The sequence below is a fragment of the Emydura macquarii genome, unplaced genomic scaffold (genome assembly GCF_026122565.2).
Source record: "Emydura macquarii macquarii isolate MOO-44397 ecotype Brisbane River unplaced genomic scaffold, CSIRO-AGI_Emac_v2 contig_306, whole genome shotgun sequence".
NCBI classification, from domain to species: Eukaryota; Metazoa; Chordata; order Testudines; family Chelidae; genus Emydura; species Emydura macquarii.
This window is the reverse complement of record NW_027130443.1, coordinates 7,489,789-7,509,740: the sequence shown is the minus strand read 5'-3', so window position 1 is coordinate 7,509,740 and position 19,952 is coordinate 7,489,789. Positions and strand designations below refer to the sequence as shown.

General features: G+C 51.0%; 1 protein-coding gene across 1 annotated transcript in view; it reads right to left on the bottom strand.

The window, feature by feature from the left end:
• The window catches only part of NRTN (neurturin), a 65,904-nt gene extending 58,024 nt beyond the window's left edge, over positions 1 to 7,880 (bottom strand). Inside the window, exon 1 of the mRNA XM_067554425.1 lies at positions 7,819 to 7,880. The gene's annotated coding sequence lies outside the window, so the exon portion shown is untranslated. The remainder of the gene's footprint in view (positions 1 to 7,818) is intronic.
• Positions 7,881 to 19,952: the final 12,072 nt, after the last annotated feature.

Genomic DNA, 19,952 nt, shown 5'->3' with positions numbered 1-19,952 from the left:
GACACAGAGCTCTTCTTCAGGTCTGGATTTTGACTGTAATTAGTTCTCAAACAGCATTTTCCCTACTTTGCCTACCTGTACATTTCAATGATTACCACTGGAAATATATTCTCATGTGTGTGTGTGCATGTGTGTGTGGTGAAATTGATGTTGACTGACATTTACTGATACAAATCTAATTCTTACACACCTCAACGTGGGGCTCCTCCTTCATTTCAAGGCTAATCCTGTTGTCCTCTTCCCTGTCTCCTGCACTAGCATATCAAAAGCCTCCAGCCCTGCCTTGCAGAGAAGCAAGGAGGTCCTGCGTGTCAAAAACAGAGCCTGATCAATGACAGCAGCGCTCTGAGGTTTAAGTTTAGTTAGATGAACAAGCTGAGGCAGCATTGCTGCAAAGGGAGGAGAAGCCCTTGGCCAGATCTCCTCTGGCACCCTCCCTTCGGGTGCAGCTTTGAAGCAGCTTGGAGGGCTCAGAGCCGAGGGCCATGTGCTGCCAGCCCACATGGGACCAGCAAAGGGACGTTTCCCGGTGGCACCATTCGGCACATGTTCTTTGGTTTAGACAAGTAATGAAAGAGTCTGCAGCAACTGGAGAAAAAAAACCCACAACTAACAGTTGTGGACTGTGCATTAGTAGCCTCAAACCCCTGTATCAGACACTCTGTCAATGGTGGAGTCCTACTGTTTACCTCTTGCATTCTCCTTGTCTCTGCCCATCTGAAGCCACAGCATACGCCATGTCAGACAGAAGGACTAAATATCCCTATGGTCTGACGAAAATGTTTTTTGCCTAAATTAATTATTATTTATATTATCGTGGTGTCTAGAAGTCTCAACTGAGATTGGGGCCTGGTTGTGCTGGGCTCTGCACAGACCCGGTAGGATAGCCCAAGAAGCGTACAAATCCAAATAGGACAAGACTATGTCTCCGTACCGCACCTAGCACAATGAGGCCCTGATCTTAGCTGAGGCCCCTAAGCACTGCTGGAATCAAGACAACAGCAATAGGCATCAAGGGCGTGCAGATTGACGATCCTATCTCTTGCGATCTAGAAATTAAGTGTTAAGCATGTGCCCAGTCGTGCCGGAATCCTCACGTTGCAATAGGCAGGGGTGCCGTTTGCATCGCGGAAACATGTTTAAACTGAGCGACTTGCTCAAACAGAAGGTGAAAACAGGAATTGTGTTTCCACTCCGGACCTTGCGTGGAACTGTTCATTGAGGCAGGCCAGGAGCACCTCGTGGGAAGTATGCAAGAGAGGGACTGAGATGCTGGGGTCCTTCCCCCTTTTTTGTGGGGTAGACATTCAGAGAAACCCAATCCAAAGGGGACTTAAAGCCGGATTCAACTTCCCAAGCAAGGATCTCTGCACCTGGCATAATATTCCTCGCAACCCTCCCTCTCATTCTCTGCATGACACAGGCACCGTGCTGAGCTGTCAGGACTCCAGGCTCTCTCTAGCACATACCCTGGGTCCCTGATGGGCATGTCCATGGGCAACTAGCCTGTGTTGCAGCCCACGCTATCACAGCTTTACTGCTCTTGGTACCCATGCTAGCTAGATCAAAGCTAGCTCAGGGACGCAGCATAGACATGCCCGCTAAGGCCCAGCACTGAATGGAACAAGGACAGTTTTCAATCCATAAGTAGATACATAGATTCCAAGGCCAGAAAACCACCAGGATGCTCAAGACATCCTGCATCACATAGGCCATACAACTTGCCCACAATAACAATTTAGTTGGGGTTGGTCCTGCTTTGAATAAGGGGCTGGATTAGATTACCTCCTGAGGTCCCTCCCAACCCTCAACTCCTATGATTCTGTGAATTCCCAGAGCAGATCTTTTAGAAAAATATCCAATCTTGATCTAAAAATAGCCAGTGACGGAGAATCCACCACGATTCTTGGTAAATTGTGCTAAGGGCTAATTACCTTCACTGTTAAAAATGTACACCTTATTCCCACTTCAGCTTCCAGCCATTGGATCATGTTATCTCTTTCTCTGCTAGACTGTACTGTGAGGAACGAAAGAAGCATTTTTAATGAGGCTTTCCCAACAGCAGCTGTTTGAAAATCACTCAGGGGGCTGGAAGGTTAGAGGCAGCCACAGCAGGAGTGGATTAGTGGGCAAAAGGCAGATGAGGAGGTCAATAGAGCACGATGAATGCTATTTAGTGCATGAGACTGGAGCTAGTGACAACAGAAATAAGTTCATTTAACCCACTGACATCATGACCACAGCATCTGTATTATAAGTGCAGAGAGGGGCTGGGATTTTCAGGAATGGCTAGTGATTTTGGGTGCCTAATCTGAGACATTTTAAAGAGAACAGATTTTCAGACGGGTTTGTAGTTCAACACTTTCTGAAAATCAGGTCTCAGGTTTAAGAGGTCTCAGGCTGAGTGCCCCAAATCACGAGACACTTCCAGCAACCCTGGCTGGAATGATTTAGCTGGGGTTGGTCCTGCTTTGAGCAGGGATTGGACTAGATCTCCTGAGTTTCCTTCCAATCCTAATCTTCTATGATTCTATGAACCTTGGCCAAGGCGTGTAGGTAAAAGAGAGCAGGTTGGTCATGCACTTAAGACCCTGGCCAAAAAGTCACAACTGGGGATCTGTTCTTGGTTCTCCCAGACTCACTAACCAAGTCACTTCACTTCTCCGTGCCTCAGTTTCCACACCTGTGAAATGGGGATAATGTCTCCGGCCCCTGCAGGGGGTATGGTGAGACTAAACACATTAACCAATGCAATACTGGGGTGATGGGCATCATAGAAAAGCCTATGAACAGCCAAAACCTGCTCCCCACTTCCATAACCCATTCAGAGAATTAGACAGGAAGCCCTGAGACCACAGTACACCCAGGCAGCCTGTCTGACCACACCTATGCTGAAAGGATCACTCCTACCTTTGCCAACTCCCTCCTGCCCTGCTCCCAACGCAGACCTGGGCTGGGATTTACTGGCATTCCCCGGGACTCGCCGTGCTCCCCAGCTCACCCCTCTCTGGAATCTCTCGGTTTTTCCTCTCCACGTGGCAGACACTGCTGGGAGATAAATATATCAAGTGTAGCCTGACTGATTAGCTTCATTAGGTCATGTCTACACTAGTGAGTTTACAGCGGCACAGCTCCACCAATGCAGCTGCGCCGCTGTAAGCTCGCTCGTATAGCCACCCTACGCCGATGGGAGAGAGCTCTCTCGTCAACGTAAAGCCACTTCCACAAGCGGCGGTTGCTATGTCGGTGGGAGAAGCGCTGCGCACACTACCACGTATGCTGGCAAAACTTATGTCACTCGGGGGGAGAGTGTTTTTTTCACACCCCTGAGTGACATACATTTTGCCAACATAAGTGGTAGTGCGGAGAGGTCAGCTGGATAGCTCGGGAAGGGGATACAGCTGAAACTGTTGGTTGTGATTTATTGTGTGTATTGTTGTAGCATCTAGGAGCATCAGTCGTGGACCAGGACCCCACTGTGCTAGGTGCTGTACAAACACAGAAGAAAAGGACTCTACCGGCCCCAAAGACCTTACAAGGCTTTGGAACTGCAGATTGCCTGAAGTAAGAGGACATATGATCCATTACACACGTGGCACTCAAATCACTCAAGAGTAGTGAAGCATTGACTGACGGGCAATAAAAAGACATTGCTATCCCTGGTTCACAATGGGCAAACTGCTATAAAATAATCTGTCCGGCCCTTCATAATGCACCGAGAGACTTGGGGAGAGACTATTTTCAGACAAGCTCAGTTTGACATAGCTCCATGAAGTCAGTGGAGCAATGCTGATTTACACCAGCTGAGCATACGGCGCTCAGCCTTTGGATCAACTGTTCCCTTAAACTTTTTTTCCCTTGAAGTGCCAACCCCTGCACATCTTATAAAGTCGTCAGATTTGGCGCTTGCACTGTGAGTCAGCACCCATGCCTAATGCCTATGGCATTTCCTAACCCTAAGCGTTAAGTAACCAAAACGCCTGCCACTTACAATCACCATCTGTGGTGCATATTACCTGTGGGAGCAAGCACTAACACGGAGCGTACTGAACTAGGAAGCAGCTCCTTGAAATCAGTGCTTTGGGCTTGCCAATCCCTCTCCTGGAACCTACTCCTTGCTCAACAGGGAGGTATTGCTATAGGGTGGTCAGTTTTGGCAGGGAAATTTGAAAGAAATATAATAAAGCCACAGAGTCAAAAGCCTCTGACTCACGTCAAATTCAATCAATCAAGCAGCCAATCCAGCCGTCTGCGGTGGAGTTGAATGAGCAGGGCTGAGTCTCTGTCCCAAGGGAAGGGAGGAAGGGGGGGGGGGAAATCACAGCTTGTGTGAATCTTGCATGCCCCCACCCTTTCTGACAAGATTACCATCCTCGAGACTCTGTGCAGTGAGTGCTCACAGCATAAGGAGCCTGAACCTCCTGCAGTCATTCATTCACTGCCTTGAGTCTCACACAGTCATTCGCACCTGGGCAAAGTGGATGTGAGATGCTGTCAGAGCAGAACGGGAAGAATTTAGGCTCACTGGTGTAAACGGCTGCATAAGGCACAGGGCCATTACAGAATCAGACCCTGGCCCTTCCACATCAGGGGGCAGCAAACATAGTTCTTGCAAAGGCTTCTGATCAAAGACAAGCCCTTCATTAGACCAGCAGGCTCTCTGGTCCAGTCAGAACGTGACTCGCTCATTTCATTCTGCTGGGAAACGGGGATCATTCTGTAGATGGTTCAGAATGTCAAACTCACCAGGTGCCATCAACCACCCACACTCACCAGGCTGGGATACTAATTGCCAGTTGCTGACCAAGGAGACCATGTGCTGAGTTCTCTGCTCTCTGTCTTTCCCCATCCCTTACAGGCAAGATTTCCCCTGAAGTGAACAGGAGTTTGCATGAGTTGAGAACCGAGCCAGGGCCTGAGGTTCTGCCTTTTATTTAACTTTGGAAAAGCAGCAGTAATAAAACTGGCTTTTGTTACAGCTTCCCCGCTGCTGGTTACAGAGTGCCCAGTGAATATTTAATGAATCAGGTCTTGCCTGTGAGGTGGGTCTCATTAGCTCCGTTTTACAGACAGCAAATCAGAGACTCAGCAAAGATCAAGGCCTGGTTTTCAGAGATGTTGAGTTCTTTCATCTTCCATTGAAGTAGGTGGCTAAAAGTAGGACCCTAAATCTCCTAAAACCACAAGCGCTGGGCTTGATGCAGGAATCGCTGGATGAGGTTCTCTGACCTGTGTCATGTGGGAGGTCAGACTAAATAGTCATGATGGTCCTTTCAGGCCTCACAGTCTTTGCATCTGTGAACATTTAGGTGCCTGAATAAGGAGAACTGAGGGTGCTCTGGGCCTCTGAAAAAGCAGGCCATAAATGATTCACCCAAGGTCACCCAGTGATGGAACAGGAAACAGAACTCCGACCTGCTGACTTCTAGGCTTCAATTTGTGAATAATCTCACTTCACTGCCACTTCAACTACTACCAAAGAAGCCCATCATAACAAGGAAATCAGATCATCTACTCTGCACATTATGTAATTGAGGGTTGGATCCAGAAGCAAAGGTATGATTTAAACCCACCCTGGGTGCAAACTATCATACACAGGTAAGAACATAAGAACGGCCATAGTGGGTCAGACCAATGGTCCATCTAACCCAGGATCTTGTCTTCTGACAGTGGCCAGCGTCAGGTACATCATGGAATGAACAGAACAGGCAATTGAGTGATCCATCCCCTGTTGTCCACTCCCACCTTCTGGCAGTCAGAGGCTAGGGACGCTCAGAGCATGAGGTTGCATCCCTGACCATCCCGGCTAATAGCCAATGATGGACCTGTCCTCCATGAATTTATCTAGGGTTTTGTTTTGTTTTTTAACCCTGTTATACTTTTGGCCTTCACAACATACCCTGGAAACAAGTTCCATAGGTTGACTGAGCATTGTGTGAAGAAATGCTTTCTTTAGTTTGTTTTAAACTTGTTGCCTATTAAATAGTAAGGAATCACTGCATCAATAAGCATGTAACAACTTCCATGGTTCACATTTTTAAACCTCCACCCAGCCCCAGTGATACTGGGAATTTCCCTTCCCTTTGGGCGCAGGTGAAACTGACCCGACAGGCCCGGCTAAGCTCTGGATACAAAGACAACAATTCAGAGGGGGCTTAGAACTGGCTCATAAAACTTGTGGGAAGGTGACAGGTTTGTGAAGGCAAGCAAAGCCCAGATGCAGATTCTTCCATTTCTTAAAATAATATTTAGACAGGACACATTTTCCCCCTAACGAGAACAAACCCCACCATGATCAGCTCTGGCTGTGTTTGTGTTTCTGTGCAATGGGATTGCTTCATACTTGGAGACAAACTCCTCTCTCTAGACAGACAGGACTTCTTGACACCAGCACCGCAGCGTGAACTGGGCTTTTCCTCCAGCAGGATGGGAAGCGGGAGACGTGCGTCTATTGGGGACACGCAGGCAGGGAATGGGTCTGGCTGGCTCCAGCTCCTATTGAAGTCACTGGAGCAGATTCTCCACCGTAAAACCATATTAATGAAATGACATGACCATCCCGATTTAGGGACGCACGGCACCCACTTTACACTGGCGTCAATGACGCCACAAGGTGCAAGGCGACGGAGAATCGGCTCCATTGACTTCAGGGGGCGTCGGAGCCAGCCTAGGATAGGAATACTTGAAATGTTCTTTGTCAAACTTCACTCCAGTTCTTCATTCCCGGCAGGCTTCAGCAGACAGACTGGAGCACAGTCTTCAGTCAAAACTCCGTTTAGGCCACATTCTGCCCCCCCAAAAAGATGCAGTGAGTGTAATTGAAGGGCTGAATTTGGCCCAATGATTTCAATGAGGGTTTTGCCTGAGTAAGGGCTGCAGGATTTGGCCGCCCAATCACAGGCCTGATTCTGCTGCCTTTACTCACATTGAGCAGTGTCTCGCTAGGGGCCCAGATCCAAAGTTCATGGAGCAAGGTACAACCAAGTACAAGTAACGGGGACAGCCTCAGGCCTGCAGCCCCAGGTCAGCGCTTTGGCAGCCGCTTAGCTTTAAGCTTGTAATGCCCTCCGTGCTGAGCAAAGCACTTCGGCATGGACTTGATTCCCACCGGCTACCAGCACATACTTAAGTGCTTTGCTGAGGTGGGTCTTATCGGAACAAGTTGTGATGGCGAGGGTCTAATAAAGCAGAAGCAAAACCAAGATTTGATCAGGGAGGGACACCGCCACATGCCGATTTGTGTTCAAAATAAACAAAGAAGTAAATATATCAACCCCCCAAAGGCATGAAAACGTGCAAAGCAGCTAGAAGTTCTCCCCAAGGTTCTGTCCCAGGGTCACTGCCTGCCCTGACAGTGGTTAGGGATCCCCAAGACGATTACCCTTTAAATGGACGGAAAGCATAAAACATTGGAGAGCCATATGGAAAGCTGAGGTTCAAGGGAGGCACCAGGGAAAGCAGCTGAGCAAAACGACCGGCGGGAAATGGTTTGTTTCATGCATGGGTGAAAGAAGCAGGCAGCTTCGGCCTTCCATCTCGCCCGTACCTGAAATGCCCTGGGGAAACCGGGCTAAGAGCCCTTTTGGCGTCTTTACAATCTTTCAGAGGGGAGGGAAGAGAGAGGAGAAGCAGTCTTGTCAAACGGGCTTGGTCAACCGAACCTTAGACTGTCCAGCTCCTGACCCAGCCTGTCTTTGCCTGGGGAAGGGGACAGGGGCTCAGAGCCGGTGGGGGGAAGGGATATGTCGTGTTTCTGCCCCCCCCCCCAGGGCCCCACTCGCTGCCCCTGCAGCCTGGGACTGGAAGGAGGATCCCTACCGTTAAGCCCGGCCAATCCAGACTCCTCAGATGCGTCTCCTGCTGGGTCTCAGGGGCGAGAAATCTCTCCGCTCCCGAGCCATGAAGAGAAGGGTCAGGTCCCCCGGGTCCACGCCCTCCATCGAGGGAGCCAGGCAGCGCGGTTCCCACGGCCGATTAACTCTTCATGCCAGGCGGGAGCAGCGGGAAGTCAGCGGCGGGCAAGCGGCTCGGCTCCGGCGCGTCTTCGCCGGGAAGTCCCATGGCTCCAAATCTCCAGGGCAGCCGCCCCCTCCCCGGGCTAGCGTCGGGCCGCGGGGGGGAGAACGCGTCGCCTCGGCCCCTGCCGCCCCGCAAACAACGCACACGTGCGGCGGGGGGTCGGCCGGCTTCTCCCTCCCCGGCGCCGCCCGGGGCCCAGCGTGCCCGGCGGAGTCCGGGTGGGTGGCAGGCGGCTAGCCGGTGCCCGTGGGGGCTGAGCTGCGCATCCAACCCACCCCTCTCCAGCGTGCCAAGCCAGCCACCTGGCAGGGCCCCCCCGGCTGCTCTGCTGAGCGGCTCCCGGGGGAGGCGAGCGGAGGCAGCAGTGGGGGGTGATGCACAGGGGGGCGGCTGCTGCCCCCCGCCCGGCCCGCTGGCGACCTAGCGCCGGGGAGCCAATCCCCCCCCCCCGCCAGAGACACGCAGCGCCTCGGGCTGCCGCTTCTCCACGGACGATTCCTCCGCCCGTCACAGCCCCGCTGATCCTTCCAGCCCCGGCGGTCTCGCTCCGGCTCCCCGCAGCCCCTGCGCCGCCGGCCCTTCTCTGCGCCCCGGGCCAGGAGGCTCCGCGCCGGGCACGGAGCAAAGGGGGGCGAGCGCCGGGGAAAGGTGCAGCTACTTCTCCGGGCGCTTGTGGCAGGAGAAGAAGAGGCGAAGGGAAGAGCGGGGCGGAGCCCGGCGTGAAGGAGGCAGCCCCGGGGGGGGGGCGGATTGGGGGCGGGCTCCCCCCTGGCTCGGATTACCCCCCCCCCCCATTGCCATATAGGTGAATGGATCGCGGCGAGCTCCGGCCCCGGCGCCACTCGCTCTCGGCCGGGGTTTAGGGGCGCTGGGCAGGGACAGAGAGAGGCCAGGCGAGGAGCTGCTGGTAGGCGCGGGTCGGAAACAGCCCCCGGAGCTGGGCAGAGAGTCACCGGTGATTGCTCGGAGCTGCGCCACTGGCTCCAGCCTTTCCCCCCCTGGAAGCGCTTTCCAAAGCGCAGCCGAGCCGGTACCGGCGAGGCGGCCGGGGCAGATGCCGCGGAAGGCCAAGGGCAGGGCGCGGGGGGAGCTTCGCTGAGCTCTGCCCCGGGAGCCCTGCCGGGCCCGGCCCAGCTCTGGAAACGCGCGCCGGGCTCCGGCGGGCCGGGATGCTGCGGACGCCGTGCACCGCTCTCTGCGCCAGGGCGCGCCCGTCCCCCGACTCCCCCGGCGAGGTGGATTAAGTGTCACCCGCCGGGTGGGTCTGGCTCCTGCCGTCTGTCCTCGCCTCGGGTTATTTGCCTGACGGCTCGGGGCTGGGAAGGGAGCTGGGGTCCCTCCGGGCAACGCACCGTCAAGTGCCTTATGCAAATGCCCAGGGGAGCAGGGCGCATCCCAGCCCTTTGCAGGGCAGCTGCTGGCAGGCTGGGAGAGAAGCGGCGAGCTCGGTTGAAATCGCAGCCCGGTTTCATTTCTCCTCCCCTTTTCCTAACTCGCTCTCGAAGTAAAACGAAAACAAATTGCAATCCAGTCCCTCGATCTACCTCCGGTTTCCGTGCAGACTTAACACTTGGTTTTTGTTTGTTTGGGGTTTTTTTTGGAATAAAACAAAGCGGCGCAGCCAGCGTCTGAGATACCGCTTTCTGTACCTGGCCTGAGATGTCCCACGTTTGGGGCCCCAGACTTACACACACTTACGGTGAGTAGCTCGATGCACGCGCACGAGAAGTTCCATTGGGCCTGATTCTCCATGGCCCTGTGCCGCGCGCAGTCTCTTACACCAGTGCACAGTGGGTGCAGAACACCAACCTTGTGAGCTGGTAACATTTTACACCGGAGCTAACGAATGCAAGGGTCAGGGCAAGGGAGAAGCAGACTGGAGTATCATGGGGGCACTGCTGGTTACCCCATCGCAAAGCCAGAAATTGGGAGAGGACCACAGGGAGGGGATGGGTCACTCAACGATTGCCTGTTCTGTCAATTCCGTTTGAAGCACCTGGCATTGGCCACTGGGGGAAGACAGGATACTGGGATAGATGGACCAGTGTGTGCCCCAGTATGGCTGGTCTTATGTGAGATATTGAAAAATGAAAGAGGGTCAGAGGAGAGCAGCCAGAATGACCAAGGGCCTGGAAAAATTCCTGTGAAGACAGACTAAAAAAGATGGGGATTGTTGTGTTAGAAAGGAGATGAAGAAGAGAGGACATGATGAAAATGTTTAAAATGATGGATGGGGCAGAGAAGGGAGACAGGAGCTTCTGTTTTCCCTATGGCATGAGCCAAGAACAAAAGGAGGGAAATTCAAGAGTGATCGAAGGAAACGGTATTTCACAGTTTGTGATTACACTGTGGAACTCGCTGCCACAGGAAGTCATTGTAAAGCGAATGGACACTAAGAATATCCAGAGTCATGCAGCAGGGTGTAAGCCAATGTCCAACTATTAGAGCTCAGGATGAGACTGAATGGGGGGGGGAGGAGGAGATTTATCCCACATCTGCTACTGGGGGGTTCTTCCCCCTTCCTCTGATGCTGGCCCATGTCAGAAATGGGATACAAGGCTGTATGGACCTTGGGTCTGATCCAATCTGACAATTCATACATTTCTACGTACTGACATACGCACAGGAGTAAACTTTATGCCACTGTTACATGCATAAAGTTACTCATGTGTGTAAGTGTTTGCAGGTTTGAGGTCTTGATTTCTGCCCACAGCTTATTCTGTGTTAAGCGGTGGGAGAGGGGTGTAGATATGCCCTGTTCATGGGTTGAGAATTCTTGCCACACTTTTTTAAACAAGTCAAACAGCAGAAATTGCTGAAATTTTAAGCTTGGCCTAGATGTCATCCCTGTTTCGGTGTATGTTGCTTAAGGGGGGAGGGGGGGGAAATGGGGTTAGGTACCTTACCAGGCCCACGTGAGGGGTATGAAATGTGAAAGAAGCAAGCTGTGGAACTGGGATAAAAGGAGAGACAAGGTAAGGAAGGGGAAGGATAGCAGCTGCTGTGAATTCCTCCCTAGAGGACTAGAAACATGCAGTGTCAGTTGCTGATGTCTTATCGCTCATGGGTTGCAAAGCAGACAGGCAGACTAAAAACTGAATGAGCGATCAAAACTCAGAGCAGCCGCTTCAGTTCAAATATTTGTAGATAACTTTTGTTTATATTAGACTTTAAACCGTGCTGCATCCCCTGCTCTTCCTGGCAGCCAGCAGCACCTAAAGGGGACGTGCCAGACGTTGTTTTAACTTTCTCTGAAGGAAGCAAGCAACCCGCAGGATTGAAATGGATGGTTTATGCACCACCCACCTGACTGCAACAGCCCCCCTAGCTTTCTCCTGGCTTTCCTTTCCAACTCCTGCCGGCAGCTCCCCCTTGTGTTCAAGCATGTATTGCATCTGCTCCCCCCTCTGCTAACATTTTGGCTTGGGGGGCAGCCCTGAGCAAACGGTGGTGGGCGCATGAAGAGTTCCACGGCTGCAGGGACATCTCTGAGTTACGTCACCCCCCTGCTTCCCCTATGTTCCCAGGGGATAGCAATTACTCCTGGCCTAGATCAATAACTTATTGCTATCCTCCAGTGCCTGCCCATTCCCTGCCCCTACAAACCGTCTCGCCACGGTAACACGAAGCAGGCAAGAAGAGAGAGCAGAGGCAAAGACTGGGAGCAGCAGGGCCCCAGGCACCTAGCAAAGATAGGCTTCAGGGGTGGGAGAGGGAGCTGAACCCCCCTCTAGCCCTAGTCACCCATCACGTATCGCCCACAGACTTGCCCAAGGTCACAACATAAATCTGTGGCAGAGCAGGAAACTGAGTCCAGAGATCCCGGACTCAGGCCCTAACCCTAGTGGGTGGATTCTCCATCTCTTGAAGGCTTCCGGTTGAAATCAGCTGCCTTTCTGGAAGATGCGTGTTCATCAAACACAAGCAACTGGGCTCTGTGCAGGAATAAGTGGGTAAAGTTTTCTGGCCTGTGCCATACAGGAGGTCAGACAAGATGATCCAGTGATTCCTTCTAGCCTTAAAAAAAAGGCGTGGGGGGAGATGAATCCAGGAACTAAACTAGCCTATTACAAATGAAGGGGTCAGGAACTCATTCACCTTCAATCCCTGTATGCAGCACCATGCGTTCTCACTTTTATTCAGGTTTCTAGGAGCAGGGTTCCTCTCCATCTCTTTCCACATCAGAGCTTGGGCAAGACCAAGTTAGGGGATTCTAAATGCCAGGATGATGGACATGGTCAAAATGCCAGCTGGAGAGATTTCTCCAGTTTTCCAAACCAAGACTGGAGTGATGCTCTAATATGGCAAAGATACACTGCTGGGAGAAGTTATTTTTAATAATAAATAATCCAGGTTCAGCTACCTAGATTGATGTCAAGGAATTTATATCCTACAAGAAGAATACTTTTAATTTAAGTCAAACCTGGGCCCTTGAAATCTTACAGACCAGTTGATGTAGAGCAGTTCAAAGGACAGGGGTTGTTTTGGTTGCATTTGCGATGTGGTGGCTAGGTTCCAGAAGGGACTTAATCCTTTTGTGGGAGTTCCTGTGTCCAGGGACCAGATTTGCCATGTCTGTTTGTGTGCCCTGCAGCTCAAACCAGGATTTTAGGGGTCTCTGGATGGCAGTGCTACCCAGTGAGCCATAGAGCAGCACACACACACACCCAAAAAAATTAGGGACAGCTAAAACCCAGATGCCAAGGTTCTTATATGCCCCCTTTCTAACACCACAGAGTCCAAGAGCTCACAACGCACCCTGTGAGGCAGGGAAGTACCATTATCCCCATTTCATAGATGGGGAAATGGAGTCACAGAGCAGTTTAGTGACTTGCCCAAGGCCCCAGAGGGAGTTGATGGCAGAGCTGAATCCAGATCTCCTGAGTCCCAGCCCAGTGCACAGAGTTAGTTTGTGCTGAAACATCCTGCTTTTGTAATCCTGTGCTCACCTGCTTGTCTCACCCACCTGTTATCTCTCATCTTACACTGGGAGCTCTTTGGGACAAGTACAGTCATCTACGATATTTGTACAGCCCCTAGCACAATGGGGCTTGTGGCAGGACACACTCACCTTTGGAGCGCCCCCTTGCGTCCACACGTAATATCACTGGTATTCCTGCCTCTGGCTCCAGACAGCCCTCCGACCAAGTCAGAAAGCTCAAACCCCTTTCGGGGTATTACAAACAAGTCCAAACAAACCTGAATAATTCTTCTGTCCCTTTGGACTACTGAGCTCTTCAGTCACAAACTCTTCCTCGGGGCTTCCCCTGTAGGAGCCTACCTTGCCCTAGTGCTGTACTTCTCCCTTGACCCTCCTGTTAAACCCTAGCTTTGGGCTCCTCTCTGCCAGAGAGAAGCCTGTCTCCTCTGCAGCCTCTTCCCCAACTGAGTGCCTTCAATCTTCTTATTATGGCTTAGCTCCACCCCCTCTGCCAAGAACCAGTTCGCTACTTGCCTCCCCTTGCAGAAAGCATGACTAAGTTGGTGCATTTGGTAGCTTTGCAGGTGATGGGGGTTAAGCCCCATCATAGGGCCTCAAACTGATTAAGGCCAATACCTGCTACTCCAATCTAAATATGGACTATTAAGAGAGTCACATGAGAAGATCCATTTTTCTAGTGGAGCCTGGAAACAAGATCTTTGCTGTTGTCAAAAACTTACCTCTCCCAAAAGAAGCGGGGGGGATGGACTACAAGAACTGAACAAGCAATATGAACAAATTTTCTAGCATGCTTTGATCAGAAGTGAAATAGTTAATGTCAGTGCTTACCTGTATCACATTAGGCTTCCAAGTTAGCAGACATTTATGCAGCAGCTCATGCTTCCGTTTCAGATGACTATGGAGGAAAGGAGACATTGGTGCATCAGGTTTTGAGCTGGTCAACATTTTTCAAACAATCCAAATGAAAATACATTTTTTTTTTAATTGCAAAACCCCTTTTTGGTTTTACAAACCTTTTCCTTTGTGGAAAAAACTTTTGTAAAAAAATGATCTCAAGATGTTGCTGCTGCTTTCTTTGTCTCCAAAGAAAACTGATTTTTTTCCCCCCAAATTAATTTTCACTTTTGGTTGTCCACTGTGTAATTTTGGATTGGGCACAGGTTACGTTTCATTGTCAATACGGGGCCACTCCTGGCTGTTCCCTCTTGACCACTCCTTGACTAGATGAGTATGTACAAAAATACCTGATGCACTCCCGTAAGGGTGCCCCTCCTTGGGGGTTGCAAGGGGAGCATGGCCTAGTGGCCACACTGTAGTCTGTGGCCAGCAGGGGTGTGTGTGTGTGGGGGGGGAGGGGATTCTTAATGTCTAGGACTCACTGGCGGGGGAAGGAGGAGAAGCAAAGAAATGCCCCCACACTTCCTCTGGCTGTCCTAGGATTGGGGCCTCCTTTTCATCAGGGAGGGCTCTTCTTTGGGGTACCAGACTCAGGGCCTGCTGCAGCTCTGCTGGAACTGTGAGCTGTAGGTCAAATTCTTTCCAGCTCTGCTACCCAAAGGAGCTGCTCCTCTCTCTCTCTCTCTCTCTCTTTTAGGTGCTTCACCCAACAGCGCATTTGCTGCAGGTGTGTTAAATGTTGGCTGGGCCCAGAATGAGCCCTTAACCCCTGGTTTCCCAGTGTGGGGTTTGTATACCCCATCACAACCCCCCTCCATCTGTGTCTCACAGAGGGGTCTCTTTGTGGTTTGGAAAAATTTGGGGGTTTGGTCAAATATGAAAAACAAAATGAAAAAAACAAAAAAATATTTGTTTCAAAAACTTTGAAAAAGAAAAACCATGTATTTTTTAGATTTTTCACAAAGATAAAAAGGAAAAATGTTGCTCAGCTCTAACCGGTTTGAATATTGAAGGTTATCTTTGCATCCATAAAAACTGGAGTAACTTAATCTTTCAGGAGCAGGCTAGAACCTAATTCTCCCAAGTGCTACAGTTGGACTTGAACCACAAACCCACACTGCACATCTAAATACACCTGCCTTCTTTTCACCATGCTTTGTGCACTGCAAGATCAGCTATGTTAGAATACTTCTGATGCATGTCAAAATAACCATCAGAGGTTACTGTCCTGACTGTGTTATTCGTGTTCATATTTAATTAAAGAGAAAAACTCCGTTTTTAAAATTTGGATGAAGCTATTTCAGAATTTCCAGCCTACCTCATCCTGAGCTGAGAGCCCCGTTGGGCTGGGTACCATACATACACATAGTAAGAGACATCCCTGCCTAAAGAACTTACACTGCAAGTAGACAAGACAGAGAATAGGTGAGAGGGGAAACTGAGGCACCAAGACCAGAAGTGATAAAGCCCGGGTCACACAGCCGGTGAGGGGCAGAGCTGGGAAGTGTGGTTTTGTCACGTTACGCATGAGGAGGTCAGGTGTTGGGCCAACCACCTCCCAATATCTTCCCAACTGACTCAGTGCTGGTTCAGGTGGCTTGGCCATCTGCTCCACATTCAGAGTCCATACAGTTTGCAAGATTTAAGGGTTTGTGACAACAAAAGCTAGATGGAGAAGACCTTGTGGATGGCCTCATACATGCTGGAGAGATGCCTCCACAGAGAGCAGTCGACCCAGCTCTCTGGAAATGGGTGATCTGAAGTGTGCGCTCCACCCTCCATGGGCCGGAGAATTAAGGAATGAATGGACGTGCTGGGTCTCAGTGCTGTGACCTCTCCACTAGACCGTGCTAATAGCATCCAGGCCTCCTTGCACAAACAGCTGTCTTCCTTCTTCCTTTAGGCCACGTCCAATGTTCAGATTTGGACGAACATGATTACGTAAAAGGCTTTTGTCCAGATCTAATTAGGCTGCCTAATTTCATAATTGCATATTCTCATGGTGCAAGCAATGTTAGTAAGTAAGTTTAGAGCATAGCAAGAGATGAGAGCCTGGAAACACTCAGATCATTAGTACTGATACCCTGGTGAAATACTCAGAGCCAACAGGCCACCGGGGTGCCGCTCCTGGGCCACTCCTGACTGTTCTTTATTGGCAATACACCGCCAGCATTCATAGATTGATGCAGTTTAAGGTCAGAAGTCTGACCTCTAAGTCTGACCTCCTGTGTAGCACAGGCCATTAAACTTCACCCAGTTATCTCTGTATTGCGCCCAATAACTTGTGTTTGGCTGAAGCAGATCTTCCAGAGAGTCAGCCACTCTTACCTTGATTTGAAGACACCAAGTGATGGGGAATCTGCCACTTCTCTTGGGAGTTTGTTCCATTGGTTACTCATCCTCCCTGTTAAAATGCTTGCCTGACTTCTGATTTGAATTTGATAGCAGGGCTGGATGAATATCCACCATAAATGAGGAGGCTGTGCACACTGGCATCTTGCTGCTAGATTATTTGTACTGTGGTAGCATCCAGGAGCCCTAGTCATGGACCAGGGACCCAGTGTGCTAGGTGCTGTACAGACACTGACAGCATCCAAACCTGTCCAGCAACAACACAGAAGCAGCAAGCTTTGCCTCCCCGCGTGCAGCTCAGGAAGTCATTGGCAGCCTTGCCTGAACTTGGATTTACCAAAGAAATGAATAAATCCGCCCCACTTTGCTGCTGCTTGTCCAGGGCACTCACCTTGTTCACTCATCAGGCCGATGGCTCCCATAAAACACCCTTGTTTTGCAGCAAAAGCAATATCCGGCTGTTTGATTTATAACGGTTCCCATGGCCCAGTGAAAGCCATTTCGTTCCCAGAGCAGTAAATTAAAGGGATGGTGTGACCGGGCTCGCTGGCCATATGACGGTATGGCGTTGGTTCCACCAACCACCCCGTATAGGGGGCGTTCCAAAGCGGAGGCTGCGACGCTTCCAAGACAAATGGATTCCAAAGGCTGGGTTTTCCCTTCTTTGATTTATGCCATTGGAATTCTCTGGCCTGTGCACCTTGTCCTGGCATCCCAGACTAGAGGAAAATGAGCTGCAGATGTGCCCAGCACACCTGGATTTCAAATTTCTTCAGGGACAAACTGTGAGAGGGAAAGCCCTTTCTAGTGACGGCATGGCCCAGGGGGGCGGGCGGTGTCAGAGCTGGAGATCTACAAGCTATTCCCAGCTCTGTAACCTTGGCCAAGGCACTTTACTCTTCGGTGTTCCCTCCCTTCCCTTCCTCTGCCTCATCTATTTAGATTGCAAGCCCTTCAGGGCAGGAATTGTCCCTTAGTATGCCCCAGATCCTCAAAAGTGCCAAGGAAGGACCTTTGGGGGTCTGGGCCTATGTTTGTGTAACCCACTGATCAGTGTGTGTTACGGGTCCCTGTCTGTGCTGAGCCACAGAGGATATAAGCCACCTGCAGCTCAAGCCATAGTAACAGGTGTTTTGGTCTGGAAGTTCCCGGTTCAGTCCCTGGAACGTTAGCTAGGAAGGGGACTATCAGATTTGTACAATGCACTTTGGTACGAACATGGTATTAGGTCGGAAGACCAGCAAATTACAAAGCCTGCGGACCGAGGAATGCCGCTGCAGAGCCGCTGATCAAGTGAGCATCAACAGCTTTGATGGGGCGATAAAGTCGCGAGTGAGGAGCATAACCCGAATATCCAGCCAGACCATCTTAAAGGACCTAGCTAGAGATCGCTCTGGATGGTGCTTAATATGTTTCACCCCTTTGGGATTTGCCTGTGCCTCACGAGCGTCAGCCACCCTGCAGATTGCACCATCCCGGTCTTCCAGGACAAGCTGGACCGGTCTCCCTCTCCCCCACCACCCTACCCCCGGCCTGTGCAGGGTGGCCTCAGTCAATCCGCAGGATGCAATGCGAGGTGCTCGAATAGAAGTCTCCTCCGCGGCACTGCAGAACCTCCTGCGTGTGAATGAAGGCCGTTCTGCACACTGCCCAGGGGCTGCAACAGGGAAAACAAACACCGCCAAGGCAAAAATGTCCTGCCAAACCCGGCAGCTGCTAAACAAACACCTTTGGCTTAATGCAAAGTGCCCTAACCAGAGTGGAGGGAACCGTGCCTGGGAAAGTGTAGGGGAAGTTACAGGGTTGGAGCGAAAGGACACAAAGCAGCGAGGGCTTTGCAACAAGAGGCCAGCAGAGGCAGGGCCCGGTGCCTCGCATCTTTTTTTAGAATTAGCATTTTATTTACAACAGGTTGATTACGAAGCCAGACGACAAACGTCACAGGAAGGATTGAGCACTCCGATCGTAGCTGTGAGCGTAACAGTTATTGACCAGCTAGCTTAGGGCTGTATACCGCTGCCTAGCACCATAGTATCTGGGCACCACCTATGTAAAAGCAATAGCAAAGACAAAGTCCCAAGGGGATTTCAGGGAGTCTCTGTGTCTTCTCCCTCTACAGGGTCAAAACTCCACTTGGGGGTGGTTTTTTGGTTTGGACTTTTAGATTTTATTGAGCTCATTTTCAGTTGGGAGGGGTGCACGGGGGTGTCAGTGTTGTGAGCATCCTTCTTGTGGTGGAAAGGCATTGTCGAAGGCTCTCCAAAGGCACAAAACTAGTGTTGTTCTGCATGGACCTCAGGGGAGTTAATCCTGATCTATGCGGGTTTACATGAGAAGAGAATGAAGCCCAAAGAATAAATAAGAGGGTGTGACCTCTCCTAGCAGGTCAGAGGCAGAACCTTGCCTGCTTACTTCCAGTCCAGTGCCCTACCTACTAGGCCATGCTGCCTTAAAGCAGTGCAGGCTCTTCCCCCACCCTCTCCCCCTCTCCCCCCACCCCTTCCCTCTTCTTGTGCCATATGGTTGAAAGTCTTTACAGAAGAAATGTAGAGGAAGGAGGGGGTTGAACGAAGGTAATGTAATTGTACAGGGATACGAGGAGAGGGAAACGCCCAAGCACAGGTGGTGAGATGAAAGAAGATACGAAGAGTGTGGGCCGAATTCTGGCCCTTGTGCCCCACTCCAGCAGCATCAGGGGCTATAAAGGATTTATAACAGCCAAGGGGAGACTGCCCCCAGTGCAGAAGCAACATAGGACTGACATACACAACCCTACACTGTCCCCTCTTGCAGCACCATGGATAGGAGCATGCCAGGGCCAGGGGCAAATGAGCACAGTCACAAGTTAGAGGAGTGCCTGGGGCTGCTCTAATTTAAACCATGGGTCACACCAGCCCCCAGACCTGACAGATCCTAGGTGGCACAAAGGTGATTTAAAGCTACCTCTGCCCACTCCCCACCTGGTCTGAGCCTTCTGTGCCAGATCTTTAGAGGGAAGCAGCCCCAACTGTAGCCCTTTTGGTTCTGTGTTTGTACAGCACCTAGCACAGTGGGATCCTGGTCCATTACTAAAGCTCCTGGGTGCTGGGGCAATACAACTAATAAATAATGCTCCATCTAGGCATCCCATGTTCACTGCCATGGTACCTGAAAGCCTAGATAAGGATGGGCGGAGAGGATCACAAAGAAGAATACATTGCTTCATGGTAACTTGTCTGCTAAACCATAACTGCACCAGCCTTCTCTTCACTAGCTGAGGCTTGGCCTCCTTGCAAACATCCCATTAGCATGTCTGTTCTGTTGGATAATCAGTGCCAAGAGGTGGTGGGGGTTTTATTTAAGGTCTGATCTCATAGCCCAGCCTGGAATGTGCGTGCTTTTAAAGAGACTCGCTATGCAGGTTTGGGCTGAAAATAAGGTCTCCCGATGACGCTGTCGCCGCCTCGCTGAGACAGATGTTCCTTTGGACACATGTGCCCAGCATGTGGATGCTAATAAAGGAGCTGCTCCTAGCAACAAGGATTGGAAAGCTCTCAGCACTTCCTTTGGGATATTTGTACAGTGGGGCAGATTAGTGAGGGAGCCGGCAGGTTAAAGCACTGGGGACAGGAGCAGGGGGTGTGAAAATGGCTGGCTCTGCGATTGCAACAATGGGCCGGTGAAACAAGAGGCGTTTTTCAGGACCCGGCTGGGGGGAAAGGAGGCATGCTGCAGGCCGCTTGCCCCAAACACATGGCAATGT